At 34.2% G+C, this 18,605-nt stretch overlaps 1 protein-coding gene across 3 annotated transcripts in view; it reads right to left on the minus strand.

Moving 5' to 3' along the window:
• LOC134743582 (atherin) overlaps positions 1–18,605 on the minus strand; it is a 207,776-nt gene that overhangs the window by 57,542 nt on the left and 131,629 nt on the right. The window lies entirely within an intron of this gene.

The raw sequence follows: 18,605 nt of genomic DNA on the forward strand, positions 1-18,605 counted from the left end.
GACGTCAAAGTTTGCAAAAGTTTTAATATGTTGGTACCTTACACGCTATGACATTAGCATTTTAAAGTTTATTGCATGATAATTACAGTTAAATAAGCATCCTTCCACAATTTCACACGCACCTCTTAAAAAGGATATTTATGGTAGGTACTAAGTCCTCTAAAATTATAAACTTGTGTGGTAAATAACCAGATAAATGCGCAATTTATATGCAAGCAGTGGCGGTGAAATTCTATGAGTTGCCCTCGGCGTATTCACCCGAACCGGCCTTATATTATAAACACATAGGTACCTATCAATGAACATGAAGTTCAATTAATGTAGTAAATCATAATATTAAGCTTTACTCAATAGATCAGAGTAAATTTTACAATGGTGTTATTATTTAAATTTTTCAAAAAATCAGCTGAATTTTAGAATTTCATTACAATGAATTTAAAATAGCCGCCCGATACTGTAAGACTACTTATCTTAGCAATATACCCGTCAGTTCTTAGCGACACAGCTAGGTTTAAATTAATGTTCTGTGAAAGATGACACACAACAGTCCTAAGTATTCAGTGTCTCCGCCGACGGGCCGCGATTGAAACGCAACTGACGTACAATACCCAACAACACAATGCTACGCTATCGGACCCAGAGATAAGATACAAAGCTCCGTTCCGAACCTTTGACGTGTGGAACTCAACTCAGTTTACCAATACACGTGACAGAGGAAAAGTAGGACTTGGAAAACTTTTGGCTGTACCTTTACTTCACTTTATTATTTTAAGGCCCATAATGTACGTTTATAACAAGTTATGGCTATCAATCTCGCGTGGGAAATTTCTTACTCACGTTAACTTTTTCAGTTAAAAATTTGCTTGACATGTTTTGCTCCATAACACATACAATTATATTATAAGACTACAAAACTATAAAAACTGCAATAATTAAAACGAGATAATCTCTTACAATATTATTTAATACCGTATTTACCGTGGCTAAAAAACACAAATGTGCCTACCGAAATCTGTCTGCAGTCATATTATACCTTGACCATGTACCTATCAATGTTGACAGGTTTGCCCGTCAGATACATCTGCCATCTGCCAGACAGATGTGACGGATACATCTATAATATGTATTAGGCGTATCTCTAGCTATTAGGCATTATTAGTATGCAGTATGCACGCAAATTCTAGAAATTTTGTTTTGCAATAAAACCATAAAAAAATGTTATAATTTTACAACAACAGAATTATTGTGGATACAAATATAGGTATTCCCACATAAGTAAATCATGGCACCCCAACAGCAATTATAAATTATCAAGGCTGACATCCCGTAATCGCGTTATCCCGACGGCGTTATAAATAAATACACGGCACATAATCTTCCTTATAAATGACTAAGGCAAATTTGCCTTTACAATAAGCAAGTTTTGATTGTAGCTTAGCAGTCGTAAATTTTGATATACAATTTCGGGAATCGAGAAAACGTAAACCGTTCACTCGATTTATACGATATCAGAAATGTATATTTGTGCGAGATAAAAATAACAACATCTCTAAACAATGTTCATAAACCCATTTCATCATAGATGTATAGGACCAATTATAATGAAAAAATACTGTAACTGTACAAAAATGACAACATTTTTTAATGTTTGTTGCCTGAATCGGCAACTACAAAACGCAACGAAATCCAGAATAAAATAAATGACCCAGTTTCAACTCATTCAAACGGAATGTTTCGATAGAAACTCAAACATCGTAACTCAGCGGCCAGTTTATATTCAATGAATGAACATATTTTTGGTTTACGCTATTTATACATTTTATTTACGCTGGCGGTAAGAGATAAAGATAGCGTGAAAGCTTGTAACATAAGTACATATTATATAAATGGTTTTATACTGCAAAATATTGACATTCTGAATTACAAAACTACAATTTGTTCAGTTTTGAGTGTTGAAGCTGAATAGAGGCGAGTGAAAAAATTATCAAGTGGTGGTTTTGCAAAATGGCGTTCGCGTTCGCAACGAGATCGCCCACGTAGGACACTTCCATAGGTATCAAACGATTAATTCACCCCGCTCCGCGCCGCGCCGCTTCGCATTTGCGTGTTGTTCGCCAGACGCAGCGTTACAATCCCAAACAATCGGTATAAAGATAAAACCAAAGCTACACAATGAGCTAGCTTTATTTCCTGCGGGCACTGCGACATCAGATATTATGTTTCTCGCTACACAATCCCCTGGTTAATGACGGTAGTTCTACTCGAAACAAATTTACCTCCCCTCAATGACCCGAGCACCCTTTTTCAACAACCACTGTTGGAACAGTGACAGTTATTGGATTCCTCGCAGTTGAATAATGCATAAGGTCAGAACACTCATTCCGTTCTAGTATAAAAAGAGCATTAAAACACCGAGCCTACTTCTGTTCTGCAAACTCTGCGAACTTTGGAGAGAGAAAAACTGAAGCGAAAGCAAACTTTGCGGAATGCGTGAGTAATATAACTGTTAAGAGCTAAACATTTTTAAATTGTTGTACAATTGTGTTCACAACCCAAAACTTTGTTTAAATAAAAAGCCACAGTGTTTGTTTACATTTAAATTTATAACACTAGCGCAGGCGGTAATCTGGTGAGCATCATTCGTGGCGTTTTCTAATTTAATGTGGGCTGTTATTTTGGTGATTTTTAGGGTTCCGTGTATATGACTCGAAGGCACGCGATTACCCTTACCATAAAATACAAACAATATTTTTCCCACATACTGCTGTGGCAAGTAGATTTAAAAATATAAGACATCATTTTTATTTGTTGTATCTCAAACAATAAAGAGTATGAACAAAACACCGGTATAGCGTTATATCAAAAAATAAAAATATTTGTAAAATGGTCGCCTTCGCCTAAATCAAATTATGAACATTTTAATAAATAAATAAACGCGGTGTCTATTTATTAATTTATCATCGGACTCAATGACAAAAACAATTGATTATTTTTTGCCGGTGAGTAAGGTTGCCAGAGCTCGAGGGAGAGGAGTGTTAGGGTCGGCAACGCGCATGTAACTCCTCTGGAGTTGCAGGCGTACATAGGCTACGGAGACTGCTTAACATCAGGCGGGCCGTATGCTTGTTTGCCACCGACGTAGTATTAAAAAAAAAAAAAAAGATTATAGTATATTCAGAACCCTCGATGCACGAAAATGATTCGCCCTTGACTTCTTGTATAACATCGTTGACCTTGTGATCAAACCACTCGTGTAAGAAAATGTCATTAAAGAGTGCTTAAGTGATAACTTTTACTCTTGCTAGTGGTAAGAAAGTACTGTTACTATTAGTAAGAGTAAAAGTTATCGAATTCTTGTTTGCGGTTTTTTAGGGTATTAATTAGGCAGTAGCTTTGTCTCGAAGCTTGGAATGAAAAGTTGCATTAAGAAGGTTTGTTTTCCGACAAGAATATTATACATATTAATAAGTTTTGTATTTCAAAACTAAATTATAATATTTTAGGCGAAAGTGATAGCTACTATAATTATTAATAATGAATGGTTATAAAAACATCACAATTGCTCGGAACACACTGTGATAGATGTTGCGAATATTCGCTTCCGCATCCGCAACCGCGGAACTTCCGCATTATTTTCAGAATCCGCATCCGCATCCGCATCCGCATAAAATCGATGCGGAGCTTAATGCGGATGCGGATGTGCAACAGGTCGGTACAGGAACGTCTTAGTGGCGGCGTAAGTGCTAGGTTATTTCGTCATTAGCCATTAGGAATCTCGTAACATTTTTGTCATTCGTCGATCGAGCAGTTTAGAGGTAACGGACAGCGACAAGAAGTGACGAGTTTGTTTTATTTTGGACTTTTACTATACAGTTATGCGATTGTAGGGCAAAGGGTGTTGAGTAGTGTTGTTAAATTATAAATAAAAATAAAACTATGAAAACGGATTATATCGCGTATATTGAATTTATAATACATCCCGTTGACACCCGTTGACCACGAACGCTGTAAAGGGTTCGAATCGTCGGGATGTATTATAAATTCAATATACGCGATATAATCCGTTTTCATAGTTTTATTTCATGAGTAACTATCGCGGTAACCGAAGACAATATTATAAATAGAAGTTGTAAATTGCGGATATTCAGTTTCGAGTGAATAAAACCAGTTGCAGCGCCGGCGCAAAGTGCGATTTGAACTTTTTTTTAAAAGATGAACATGATCGTGAAAAAGCTCAATTTATAGGTATTATCACATTATCAATGTATTATTTATTTTTTATTATCACATTATCGAAAGGAACTTACATCCACTTCATCAAAAAAAAAACACTATTAATCTATGCACCCGGATCAGTTCACCTTGTTCAGCGGTGAAGAGGCGGTATAAGAAAAAAGATGATTTTTTAATTGAACAGTGTAGAACTAGAATAGTTCAGTAAATAGTTTTTTTTTTACCTATAACGAAATCGTCTAGATCTAGAAAAGTCGGCCAAGTTACTGTTTATTAAATATAACGCACCTATATTCTTGTTCAAATACTAAGTTTCATTTTTTTTTAATAAAAATACTAAATTGTAATATCTGGCGTTTTTATGTACCTAATTTTGACACCCGTATCCACATCCGCGGATGTGAGCATTTCAATATACGCATCCGCATCCGCGTCCGCGGATGTCAAAAAATCTGCATCCGCAACTTCCCTGGATAAGAGTGATAAAACGTTGATTTTTACAAGGAAGCTTTCCAGAATCCAATTATGTAAATTGCGAACTCTTAAAAGATACACACACCTGCTCACTGGCTACATAAATACCTTAAAATAACGGACAACAGATAACGAGATATTACAATATTTAGAAGACGAATTGGGAGATTTGGGACTGGATTGGAATCTTAATGAAAATATATGCTGACCCCAACAATGTTCTGTGAAACTTAAGCCCAATTGAAAATTGTTTTTTGGAAACTTTGGACATTGCCAATTTATGAGACAACAATATAGTGAGTGCTATAAAATTTTTATCTTTAACTTGAATAAACCTATAAAACTAAAACTCTATTTCTAATGCTCGCCCCAGTTGCACGATGCCGAGGCTGCTGACAGCATTTCCCCGCTGAATTGCAATGCTTATGCGTTGAGCGAGGAAGCTGCCAGCTCTTAATTTTAATTTATTTAGATAGTTTAGTTATTAAGTTGAGTCTATATGGTATATTTGTTTACTAATTAAAGATAATTTTACCTTTAATATAACAAATGAAACTGAAGTTTTATTTGAATTAATATTATGTACAGGTATAAATAGATCTCTCGTTTGCCTCTTATATTTTATAAAAAAAACCTGACATATCCAAATGATCCTCCCTAAGTAAATAAGATTTACTACTTGGTCACGGGCGCCAGGGACTTATCATACGGTGCTTCACTTGGCGCGTATGTTCTTTCCCGTTCTTTCTTGCGAAATGTGACAAAGACAGCGGCAAACCGATGGAACGGCCTTAACCGCAGAACCGGTTTGGGGTTCCGTTCTCCGTAAAATAAGTCTTGTTGTTGACGTTACTTTCTTGCAATTATAGAGATCGCAAGATAATAATACTCATAGAGCAGAATTTCTTCTTTAATAAATAAAAATCACAACGTTGGGAACAATCAAATTATTTTTATATCAAATACATTTGATTTGTGTTTTTTAAGTAGATATATTAATATTATACTTTATAAATTATAAACTGAGGTAGATGTCATATACTACACTTAAACCTTCCTCAAGAATCACTGCGAGTATATTGATAGGTGAAAACCACAGGAACATCCGTTCAGTAGGTAGTTTTGAGTTTATCGCGAACATACATTATAGATACACAGACGCGGCGGGGACTTTGTTTTATAAGGTGTTAGTGATATTCTTTGAATAGGTATTATTAAGTAATAATGAGTATTCATCATACATTATGACATTTTTGAATACAGAAATACCTAACTAGAGTTTTAGACTAAACAAAGTCAAAATACAACAAATTAACGATGCGTAACAGAAAATAAAAGCAATACGATAGTATGTTACTTAAGAATTTGTAATTCGATTTAAGTCATTTTATTTTGGGCTATATAATAGAATATTCAGTTTGTGACAACCTTTCATTAACATAAATTAAATATTTCCTACCTTTACACTGTGTAGCGGCAATAAATAAGTATTACATAAAAACGTTTAAAGTGTAGTTAGTACAAGAATAGCTTATGACTGTGCACACTGTGTTCGCAATGTTACAAAATGTTTGATCAAGAGCACGAGCATCTAATTTGATTCCGCAATTTTCACCATCATCTCTGTCCGTGACATAGCTAATCTCATATATTAATAGATATTATTGCCAAAAAAATATTGGCAACAAAGCGATCGTTATGCCTAATTCAATTTCCCTTAATGTTTAGATACTTGCACGTTCATCCAATCGTTGCTGGAGTCAGTGTTTGCCCTCTCTGATTAGATTCTTATTCCAAATTGTACAAACACAGAATTATGTGGACTGATCCAATTTATACAGCTTATTCATCATTTTTTGAAGTGATTCCTGTAAAAATTTAAACAGTTTCTGTAAGTATAATGGAATCGAATGGATTAAGCAACTAAGTGGAGCCACGTGAAGTTTTTAATACTTAGTTGTACTGGGTGTGTCATAAGCTATCTATGATTTAATTGTCATTAGCAAATTTTATTTCTTCCGAAACATTATCTCAAGTAAATTGTCTTACAAATAAAATAAAAACACTTTATTTCTCACATGTCCATAAAATAATACAAATTTAGAAAAATCAACTGTATCAAAACTAAGATGAAATATCAGTAAACAAAATAACGTACCTTGTTAATGATCAGTAAAACAAATCAAGACAGGGCATCTAAATTCACCATTTACAACTTCGACCAAGAAATAAATTACATTAAAAGCATAACGCAAGGATAGGTAGGGGACCTAAAAGCTTTTCGCGCTAGTTTTTCGATAAGGATAAATCTCAGTTTCTTTTTACATAAACCGGTCACTTTGAAGGCAATAAAGAAGTCCGTTTACTTTAATTTGACCTTATGGGGCAGTGGCTAACGCGTCACGGAAAAAATCCGCTGTTTCTCGCATAAATATACAACTTCGCTTAGACTACGACTAAATAAGAAGAAACATAAAGAAACAAGCGCCGTATAAGCTTAAAAATATAATCGAAAATAAACTATCGTGAGACATATTTCAAAAGTATTTAGATCACTACGGTTTCACTTACTATATTATTACAACAACATAGATACACATGTCGCCAAAAGCTACTAAAAATAATAGTGAGTGAAACCGTAGTGATCTAAATATCTTAAAAATATAGTTTTGTCATGATTTCTTTATGTTTATATGACAGATAGCAGTTGAATAATAATTATAATGTGGCAACATCATTGCGTTACCCCGATTAGTACGGGGTAGTTGGGAAAATACCTGGTAACACGGTAGGTAGCTAGGTAGTGGGGCACGAAAGCCAGTTGGACTGGCTCGTGAGACTCGTTCACTTGGATCGAGGCAGTCAAAGAGGACACATCGTGAAGGATCAGTCAAGTCAGAGTACCTGCAAGTACCTCCATTGGTGTATAGGTAATAATTAGAGTAACCCATAGAAGCTGAATCTTCACAGTTTTATGTTTTCGACTGAATGATTTTCTGTTAACTTATACCTAATCTTAATCTATTTTATTTTATACTTAATAAGATCTTTCATAAACGCGCTACAAGCCTCAATTAGATAAATATTAATCGTTTGTCCTAATTTGTCATTTTGACTTATATATTTGTAAGAAAGGGATAAAACATAAATTGCCTAATTGAGGCTTGTAAAGTTTTATGAATAAGTGGGTAATACGGCTGCCTTAAGCAGAAAACAAGTAATCTCAGTTTTGACAAACTTTTGAGGAGAGCAAAACAACGTAATATGTCAGTTTTGTTAGGTATTTTGTCTCAAATGTAACATCTGTTTATCTGTATAAACTTTATACCATTATGCTAAGGGCGATAAAATTAAGCTTATGTATATTTTATTTTTTGATATTTTTGTATCTTATGAATGCATGAATGACACATACAATTACAATTACAAATATATGATGATATACAAATATATCAAAAAATAAAGAATAATAATAATAATAATTATACTTTTTACAGGCAAAAAATGTCTTCTGTGTAGTTTACTGCACGAAAATCTCAGAAGCATTCTACGAAAATTCAAAGTATCTTGGGTTTAGCGTGGTTTAGCTTTGAAATAGCAAGCAGTTTAGCTTTTTAAATAATTCACATATTTGGTTCTCCGCTCAATAGCTTTTCCAATTTTTAAGCAATCCTGAAGGAAATGATATCAAATGAAAGCTAATAATATAACCTTAAAATTATTTTAATTTCTTTCAGATTTGTCGACTTCAAAATCCCTGTAAAATAATAAAACGCTTGACAATTTTTTTTTATATAAAAAAATCAATTTTGTTTGGAAAATGGACTTCTTTTTTAAATAAGTAATTGATTATGCCATCCTCGGACCTTTTGACATATGTTAATTGGTACCAATTTCATCGGTTTTATTTACACACAAATAATTGCCCTTACCGGGACTTGAACCTAGGACCTCTTGCTTTTTAGGCAGGGTCAGTATCGTCTAGGCTGGGAGGCTGTTAAATATATAGGGATGTTCGTAGTTCTACATAAAATCATGTTATTATTAAAACACTTAAATTTACTTTTAAGTCGGTTTACCTATTTCTTATAGTATAGCCATATCGACCTGTTTTTAGGGTTCCGTACCCAAAGGGTAAAAACGGGACCCTATTACTAAGACTCCGCGCGCTGTCCGTCTGCCCGTTTGTCCGTCCGTCTGTCCGTCTGTCTGTAACCAGGCTGTATCTCATGAACCGTGAGCTAGACAGTTGAAATTTTCACAGATGATGTATTTCTGTTGCCGCTATAACAACAAATACTAAAAACAGAATAATATAAATATTTAAATGGGGCTCCCATACAACAAACGTGATTTTGTTGCTGTTTTTTCCGTAATGGTACGTAACCCTTCGTGCGCGAGTCCGACTCGCACTTGGCCGGTTTTTTTACTAATATATAACTATAATATAGGTAATGGGTGGATCTCTTCAGTGGCTACTAATCGACCCCTCGAGATTGAATTCAAATGAGTCACTTTACAACAGAATAAATGTTTATAAAAATTAAATTTTTGGCATTATTTATGGATTAACTATTCCCCTTTTGGTCAATGAATCCAGTGAGTTTTTGTTTGTTTATAATTTTTTTTCAAAATCTTTGGCACGGATATGGCATAATACGACTACTTTTTTAAATGATTTTCTCTTTCTTTGCTGTCTATTCCCCTGACAGCTGAAAAAAATATTGGTAATTCTTATACGGCGTAATAAACTAATTCGTAGTTACGAACAGCTACGCTTAACTTAACATATCTCAGTCAACTATATGAAACAAGTATCTCTGTTTAGTTACTTGACTTTATTAGCGTAGAAATGGGACATATACTTGAATTTAATGCTTAGAATTCTTTTCAAAGCTTTTCAAAGATTATATGTTTCATGAAAACACGAAGGTATGTCCATCTAAGACTCCCGAGAGATTCCGAAGAATGCACTCGACTCTTAAAAATATTTCAAGTAATCGGAAATGGCTATGAATATTTCAACCAAGTAAATGATTATAATATTGTTTTCGGTTAGTCACTCATGAAATAAAACTATGTAAACGGATTATATCGCGTATATTGAATTTATAATACCTATACATCCCGACGTTTCGAACCCTCTACAGCGTTCGTGGGCAACGGGTGACTGAGGAAAAACTACAAAGTGCAAAAATACCCACATACTAAAAATAATGAAATAATGAATGAGTTCATAAGGCTAGTTATACAATACAACTATTTTCAAGTAATAGTAAGGCTAGTTATATAATAGTTGTATTGTTGTAAAAGGTTCGAAACGTCGGGATGTATTATAAATTCAATATACGCGATATAATCCGCTTTCATAGTTTTATTTCATAAGTAAATTATTGTTTTATTTTATTTTATTTATTTAGAAACAAAAAGTCTTGTATTGTTACATTAGACACAATAGTAATTACTAATATTGTAGATAGTAATAGATTAATCTTCCTTTAAATAGTAAAATGTATAATTTATTAGTATAGAAGAAAACAATTTTATTAGTAAAAAGTTTTGCAATGTTCCATCATCTATCTTATCTTATGGTTTTCGGAGGCCCTTGCGGATACACTTCGACCTATAGGGATCTTTTGTGCAGTTACCCCCTAGGAAAGATCCGCCCGCTAGTCAAGAGCTTTTCCCACCATCTCCATATGATGATGATATGATGATGGAGCTCATGGGTAGCGTTTTGAATTCTTTCGGTAGAGACTTGGTACAGATAGCCTGTTCCAAAGTCCTGCATTCTTTGTCTGGCGAGGGCGTGACATTCTCACATAAGATGTTCTACTGTCTCATCCTCTTCGCCACATCCATCCACCATCTATAAAATATGATAATAAATTTATGTGAAGCATTTTTTATATTTTACTGTGATATTTTACGGTGATATTTTAATGAATACTTAAATATTTAACTTTTAATACTTAACTAAACAACCCCGTCGTTTAAAATGTATGCGACAAGTATGACATGGAAGCCGAGCGAAGAAAACATGTCAAAGTTTAGTAAAAGGTAAATAATTACATACACTTAAAAAACATTACAGCCCCTTTTTCGTTTGTCGGGTAAAAAGTCCCATTCTTTTTACAGCAGTAGCTGTGTCTATATAGGTATATACTTTCCTTCATTGATATCCGTCTAAAACAAACCCGATAGTTGCAATAAAACAAGGAAATCTCTAGCGAGGTATTTCATTAAATCACTGCTCACTTAAACCTACGACAAAACCTAGTCGAGTTTAGTAACGTCACTATCGTTTGAATGTGATATCTAAATTTTAATAATACTCATTTACCTACTCAAATAGATGTCCAAACAAAAGCTAATTTAGTTCAGTTCGCATCTGAACCATATCAGTGTAGCCTTTGTAGCACAATCGGATTAAGTCTAACCTCGAAATCCTTCCAAAGTTATGAAATTTGTTATGTATGTTAATTAAAGGTCTCTTTTTCATGTCCGCACTATTTGACATTTGGGGACCTCGAGGAATCGCAGCCATCTTGGAAAATGTGTACCATCCTGGAGAAATTTGCGTTTTACTCTAAATATACGTTCTCTATGAAAATATTGTGTAAGGCAACATTAAAGCTTATTAAATTCTACACAAAAAAGTCCTAGATATCTTTGCGGAAAAAATACATCTTGTTATAGAAAATAATAGCTGAATCCAGATTTAGCGCTTATACCCTTTCAGGGGATAGTCTCTTAATATGAAACTTGGAGGAATATGAATTTCACGTTTGTCTATACATTTGTACACGTTCTATCCCAATATCAACATTTTACTCGACTGCGACTTAAACAGAAAGTAGGGTTATGGGTTTAAATACTGAAAATTAGTACACCCTGTAGGTCAGGATATTGGACGGATTTTTTAAAATGACATATCGGTAAATTCCTCTTGCCCTTCACAACCTGTTTACACTTGTTTTATTAAAGAAAAATCAATACAGCCGCATTGAGAGGACATCGAATAGTAAATCATATTTTTACTTCTAGCGCCTAAACTATTGAGTGAATTTCAATAAAATAGACATCAGTAGATCCATAATTTGTACACGAGTGCTATGCAATACAAATTTACTAAAATAAATGGAGGAAAAATGTTTAGATTTTAGGTCTTAAATGGGGTTTAAACAATAGTGACAGTAATGAAATTTGACACCTACAATTTCAGGGATCCCTGTTTGCGTGTTATAAAATTGGAGCTGCGGGGACCACAGGGATCAAACGCCATCTTGAAAGTATGTCTTTTTTGGTTTTTCTGTTTTTCTCGGAATATCTGGGTTTAATGTGAATACTGTATGGCGAAACAAAAGCTTATTAAGTTCTACACAAAAAAGGTATAAAACACCATATCCCTAAAACGGAGCTTTCTTCTAGAAGGTTATACTTAATCATCTCCTACAAAATTTTTATTTTAAGACGGGTCAGAAAAACATACTTGTATAATTTGTTTACCAATTTTTGGAACACAAAAACATTATTTACCCAACCACGAATAAAAAAAAATGTGTGGAAACTTGTAAGCTTTCCTTGTAACTTGTAAGTCCTATTTCTAGAAAAAGGCTTAGTTTTTGGGACATGGTGTTATATAACTTTTTAGTGTGGAATTTAATAAGCTTTCGTTTCGCCATACAAAGTATTCACATTAAACCCAGATATTCCGAGAAAAACAGAAAAACCAAAAAAGACATACTTTTCAAGATGGCGTATGATCCCCGTGGTCCCCAAAGCTCCAATTTTATGACACGCTAACAGGGATCCCTGAAATCGTAGGTGTCAAATGTCTTTACTGTCACTATTGTTTAAACCCCATTTAAGACGTAAAATCTGTTTTTGCAGTCACATTTTTAAGTCCTAAACATTTTTCCTCCATTTATTTTAGTAAATTTGTATTGCATAGCACTCGTGTACCAATTATGGATCTACTGATATCTATTTTATTGAAATTCACTCAATAGTTTAGGCGCTAGAAGTAAAAATATGATTTACTATTCGATGTCCTCTCAATGCGGCTGTATTGACTTTTCTTTAATAAAACAAGTGTAAACAGGTTGTGAAGGGCAAGGGGAATCTACCGATATGTCATTTTAAAAAATCCGTCCAGTATCCTGACCTACAGGGTGTACTGATTTTCAGTATTTAAACCCATAACCCTACTTTCTGTTTCAGTTACTGTCAGCAGTCGAGTAAAATGTTGATATTGGGGTAAAACGTGTACAAATGTATAGACAAACGTGGAATTCACATTCCTCCAAGTTTCATATTAAGAGAATATCCCCTGAAAGGGTATCAGCGCTAAATCTGGATTCAGCTATTATTTTCTATAATAAGATGTATTTTTTCCGCAAAGATATCTAGAACTGTTTTGTGTAGAATTTAATAAGCTTTAATGTTGCCTTACACCATATTTTCATAGAGAACGTATATTTAGAGTAAAACGCAAATTTCTCCAGGATGGTACACATTTTACAAGATAACTGCGATTCCTTGAGGTCCCCAAAGGTCAAATAGTGTGGACATGAAAAAGAGACCTTTAATTAACATACATACCAAATTTCATAACTTTGGAAGGATTTCGAGGTTAGACTTAATCCGATTGTGCTATTGTAAATACGCGGTCGGGCGATTCATCTTGATCAAATGTTACTTTTGTTGCGAAGGGGATGACTGTGATACGTCCTCTTTTTAGTTGCAAGCTAAATACTATATTTTGAAATTAAAACCTTTTATTCCTGTTTCATTTTTCACGTCGAAAGCCTTCAAAACACCAGATATAGCAACTACATAAGCCATAACATAACTAAAATATTCTTATTTAGAACAAGTTTGGGAACAAATCAAATTATTTTATTAAATATTTTGATTTGTTTTTTTTTTAAGTAGTCACACTACTATATATAAATTAAAAACTGTAACAGATGTCATATATTAATATATAAAAAAAGTGACGAAGCCCTCCAGTGGCATGTAATGCCGATTTATTAGGTAGATACATAAGTTGTCATACGTACACCGGTGCAAACAGCGTCATCTACAAACCGTACCTGCAAATCCTTAGATACGTTTTCTCGTAATCTAAAAAACTAGTACATTGTGCAACATGGGGCGTAAATTCAATATTGCAAACGAGAGTATAGTTAAATCGCGACGGCTTGCCGGAGCGATTTATAGACTCTAGTTTGCAATATTATTACGCCCCGAGTTACACACAATGTTTTTCATCACACTTGCGATACAAAAATGAAGTATAGGGGCTGTATACTTGTAAACCATTTAGCACTGGCGAGTACGGAACTTCGACTAATAGGAGTATGGTTAAGAATGATTACATGATTACAAAGTACATTCTAATTAAGCCACGAAAACACCAGCAACCACTGTACAGCTCTGGTAGAACATCTGTGTAGTCAGTAACTGTCCCAAATAAAGATGTGTCATTAAAACCTGTAAGAAAATGCCGCAACTCAGCCGTTTTTGAAATAAATATCAAGTTACAACTGCAAGTACCTAAGTGTTGACGTCACGTTATTAAACTGCGGATAAACACATTTTTGCTCAACAACTTTAAAGCAAACAGACGCTTTGATGCAACTTTTTTCATTTACACTGTGAAAGAAAGTAGAGAATATAGTTTTTATAACCAACATTTGATACTCTGTTAAATGTAGTTTCAGCTTGAGAATTGTAATCGGCTTACAGCATAGTGTTGTTTTCGTTAATTTGTACCTACTGTGTGTGTTGTGTAGAACTATTTCAGTTTTTCCCGGTAATAATTTTTTGCACTTTACTATTTTACATGAGAGGCTGACAACACGTATAACATTTTGATAGGACCACGTAACAATATTGCATTAAAACTCCATTAGAAAAGATTTACCTATATGTTTGAGATTCATAAAAGCTTTTGTAGTCTATTGCTTGCTGTTTAAGAACATTTGCAAACTATGATCATAATAGTTATGTGAACAGCCAATATTAAGCCCTGTAATCTCTGCTAGCTTCTGCAGTGTGCAGAAGAGCTAAAATCGGCGGATATTGGACCGAACTCACAAGAAAGGACTAACGCAAAATTGTAGTTATTATTTTGAACTGTTACACGTTTTCACAAAGACAAATGCCATGAAACAACCACGACACGAAAACTAGATTATACCTTTTTGCAAGAGCAGATACCACCCAAAACCTTATATACCTATTAAAGTTGGCTCGATAGACCTACATAAAATTATTTAGAAAGTCACAAAAATAATGAAATGAAACCAGACTACGTATGATAAAAAAACGCTTAATCTAATCTAGCTGCTTTCAGTAAAAACCTAAGTTGTCCTCCGCGCGTTTAGATTACATATGTAAGTATATTTATACATTCATCATAAGCGCAGTAACAAACGCGCGTAAACAGGCTCTATTACAAAGGAACTTACATATTTTAGGACATTGATGATCCCATAAAGGGGACTATTTGACATCAGAATTTTCATAAAGCATATCTAGTTCAATTTAGGGATAATTGTAAAATAATCATCCCAATGCCAAATCAACAAACAGTTTTACCAAGTGGTGTTAAATATAATTGAAAAGTAGTTTGTTAGGTAGGTACTTATATAAGTATATATAGTTTATAAGTTTCATGACCATAACAAGCACGCTACGTTACAAGCTAGAATTACGTTAACACATTTTGGGAATACTCAGAAGCTTGAAACTACTTTGTTAGTACAGAGGTTTAACTTTGCGACGGATTGCAAAAATCAGTAAAAATAACGACGGAGTTCACTTCATAAAGGATGCTAGAATATTTTATTCTTTACAATACCAAGATATTTGTTATCCAGCCACTCTTGAAACGCAGAGAAGCGAGAGCGTTCCATGGCGCAATCTATAGAGACGTCTCTCCAATTAAACGGAGTGCCAGAAACACGACGCGAACTTAATAGGCCCAAGACAACGCTGTTCAAATGAACCTAACTGGCATACTTGTATCTATTAGCGGAAGCAACTAAATAAAAACGCAATCGCACACGAAGGCAGAAATCTGTGTATGGGTAAGGGAACTAAGGGAATATGTTCGGGCGATGCATGTGGTGTAAAGTAGTGTAAACTATCCAAAAATTCAGTATCCTAGTAATTAACGGGTGCGTCTTTTAATATATACCAACATTTGATATAATCTAATTTTAATATCATTCACAACACGTAAGGAATACCTACTTACCAACAAAAAAATATATGTTTATATTATACCTATATATGGTGGAAATTATCTTACATAAATACTTCGTATATATTAATGTATCATACAAAGTTTGTATTGGCTAATTATTTTTTATATAACATAATACGTAACTTATAGTAATTATTACAAATAAAGATATTTGAAATATCTTATATACAGGGTCTATCGAAGCGCCAGAACGGAATTGTTTAACGGTTAACTAACTTAAGGGAATTTTTGAGTGGTTTGAAATAAGAAAATATATTTTACGTCCTTAGACCTACTATCATATGATTTTGATCGTTCGAGTATAATATATTTTTTATGAAATTTTACTTTTATATAAACAAGACATTTTGACATTATACAATTTGAGTAGAATGCCAATCTTATATTATTCAAAATTATACAAAATGAGCGTATATCTTGTGAATTTTATATCAATGATTGGTATATATTATATTACTTACCCGTAATTAACGGGTCAATTCGAGTTTTAGTTGAAGGCAGACAGCAGTTATTTTTAGACACAATTTCTATTTTAAAACTCGTAGAAAACTATAAAGAGTAGGTAATTTGATTGTGACGTCACATGCTAGTCTTTCATATAAATCCCATCGTAGCAAAATCGTTTTGACAGTTCGAAAAAAGAAACTGGTTTGACTAATAGTCAAATACCTTATTCAAGTAAAGTTACAATAAAAGTAATACAACGGCTCTTCGATATTAACACCAGTTAGTGGTTGTATAATTTTAAATTAATTTAGTCTAAAGGCAGACTTTGTATTATATTTATATTCTATTAAAAGCGCGAAACATTTGGTCATCCCCGAAACCGTCTGCCGCCGGTCAGACACGTGATTAAAAAAATACCTTTACGTCCACTGAGTGCCTTTTTTTTTTTTTTTGTCGGAATGGGAATGCACTTACGCACGGTGTGTGGGACTCGCCGCTCCTTTTCCCTCTCTTGGCGAGAGGGGGGGGAGAATTGGCCTTACCCACTAAACCCACTCCGGCGTTTCACCCTCTTGGCCGTTCGTGAGGGCGCACTGGGATCGATAACATTCCACCACGGCGCCCTCCGGTCCACTGAGTGCCTACCACTACCGGAATAAACTATTACTTATTAGTAGTTAGTAGGTACATAAAATAACTTAGAAATTTAAAAGAAACTTACATGGTTTTAAAACTCAAGTACTTAAGTATAGATTTTTAAAGAAGTTATTATAGCTAATACAATTTGCCTTGTCTTTTTTACTAGTTGGTGACTCTTTACTCGTACTTAGTCAAGTAAAAGCATTTTAAAGAAACTTAGGATTTTCTGAGCAGTACATACAGATATTAATAAATTAAAATATTGTTTAATAAGAAAGTCAGGCAGGTCGACGTTAGCGTCCTACCTATTCGTATTTTTAAGTTGAACTATTTTCCACATATGTACATACTCGTAAGGCTGCTCTATGTCATATGCGTAAAACACATGCACAAGGTTAAACTAAGTAATAAAGTATTACCTCCCAAATCGATACCTCGATACCTGCCAAACCTTTAAAAGTTTTGTGTCGCCTATGTTTGACAAAAGACTAGAATTAGATCATCATCAGAACTTTTGTGTAGGTATTTAAAGAATTTTGTTAAGCGCCATTATTAATTACCACTTTGTTTTCTGTTACGCCACGAATATCGAACGAACGTATTTTATTTTGTTGGTACGTACTAAGAACACATAACCGGGGCAATTTCGGCCCGGCATATTGAAACCTGCTGACTGTCTACTCTGTCCAGGAGCGGCAAACGAACTTTTAAAATCTGATTTTGATTGGATATTACAATGCATCTCGTTCATACTTACAGTATTCTTCTAACTAACCCGCTTAACTTAAACAACGCATTCTTGATGTTCTTTGGTTATTCATTCCAGGAATTCAATACTGCGATATTATAACTAGCGACACGTCCCAGCTTCACACGCCATCTTAGTCACAATTCAACCAATTTACTCAAAAATTTAACGATATATCCGAACTTTATTCCGAACCTTCCTCTTCAATCACTGCTAGTAATTGGTGATATATATACATATATAACACCATATGATATAATCATTAATATCCCTTGCATAGTTTAAAAGATTTAAGCATACAGACAAACGGAGCAACTTTGTTTTATATAATAATATTATAAAGAGAAGTAGAGTGACATAAAATGAATATCAAATCCTTCCATTTTCCTATCAAATCAATAATTTTAAGTGAATCAGAGCGCTGGTGGTGAATAAGAGCGTGCGACTTAGGTCGTACCAATGAGTTTTTCGAAATTTATGTACGAAATACCATTTGATATTTACCATTCGTTTTTCGTTGAAGGAAAACATCGTGAGGAAACCGAACTAATCCCAATAAGGTCTAGTTTACCGTTTGGGTTGGAAGGTCAGATGGCAGTCGCTTTCGTAAAAACTAGTGCCTACGCCAATTCTTGGGCTTAGTTTCCAAGCGGACCCCAGGCTCCCATGAGCCGTGGCAAAATGCCGGGATAACGCGAGGAAGATGATGATCAAATCAAGAACGGTTATTTAAAGCCGGAATGCCGCTCATGCAAGACCGGCTATAGCGCGAGCGCGAGCACGTAC

Source organism: Cydia strobilella, chromosome 8, assembly GCF_947568885.1.
Source record: "Cydia strobilella chromosome 8, ilCydStro3.1, whole genome shotgun sequence".
NCBI classification, from domain to species: domain Eukaryota; kingdom Metazoa; phylum Arthropoda; class Insecta; order Lepidoptera; family Tortricidae; genus Cydia; species Cydia strobilella.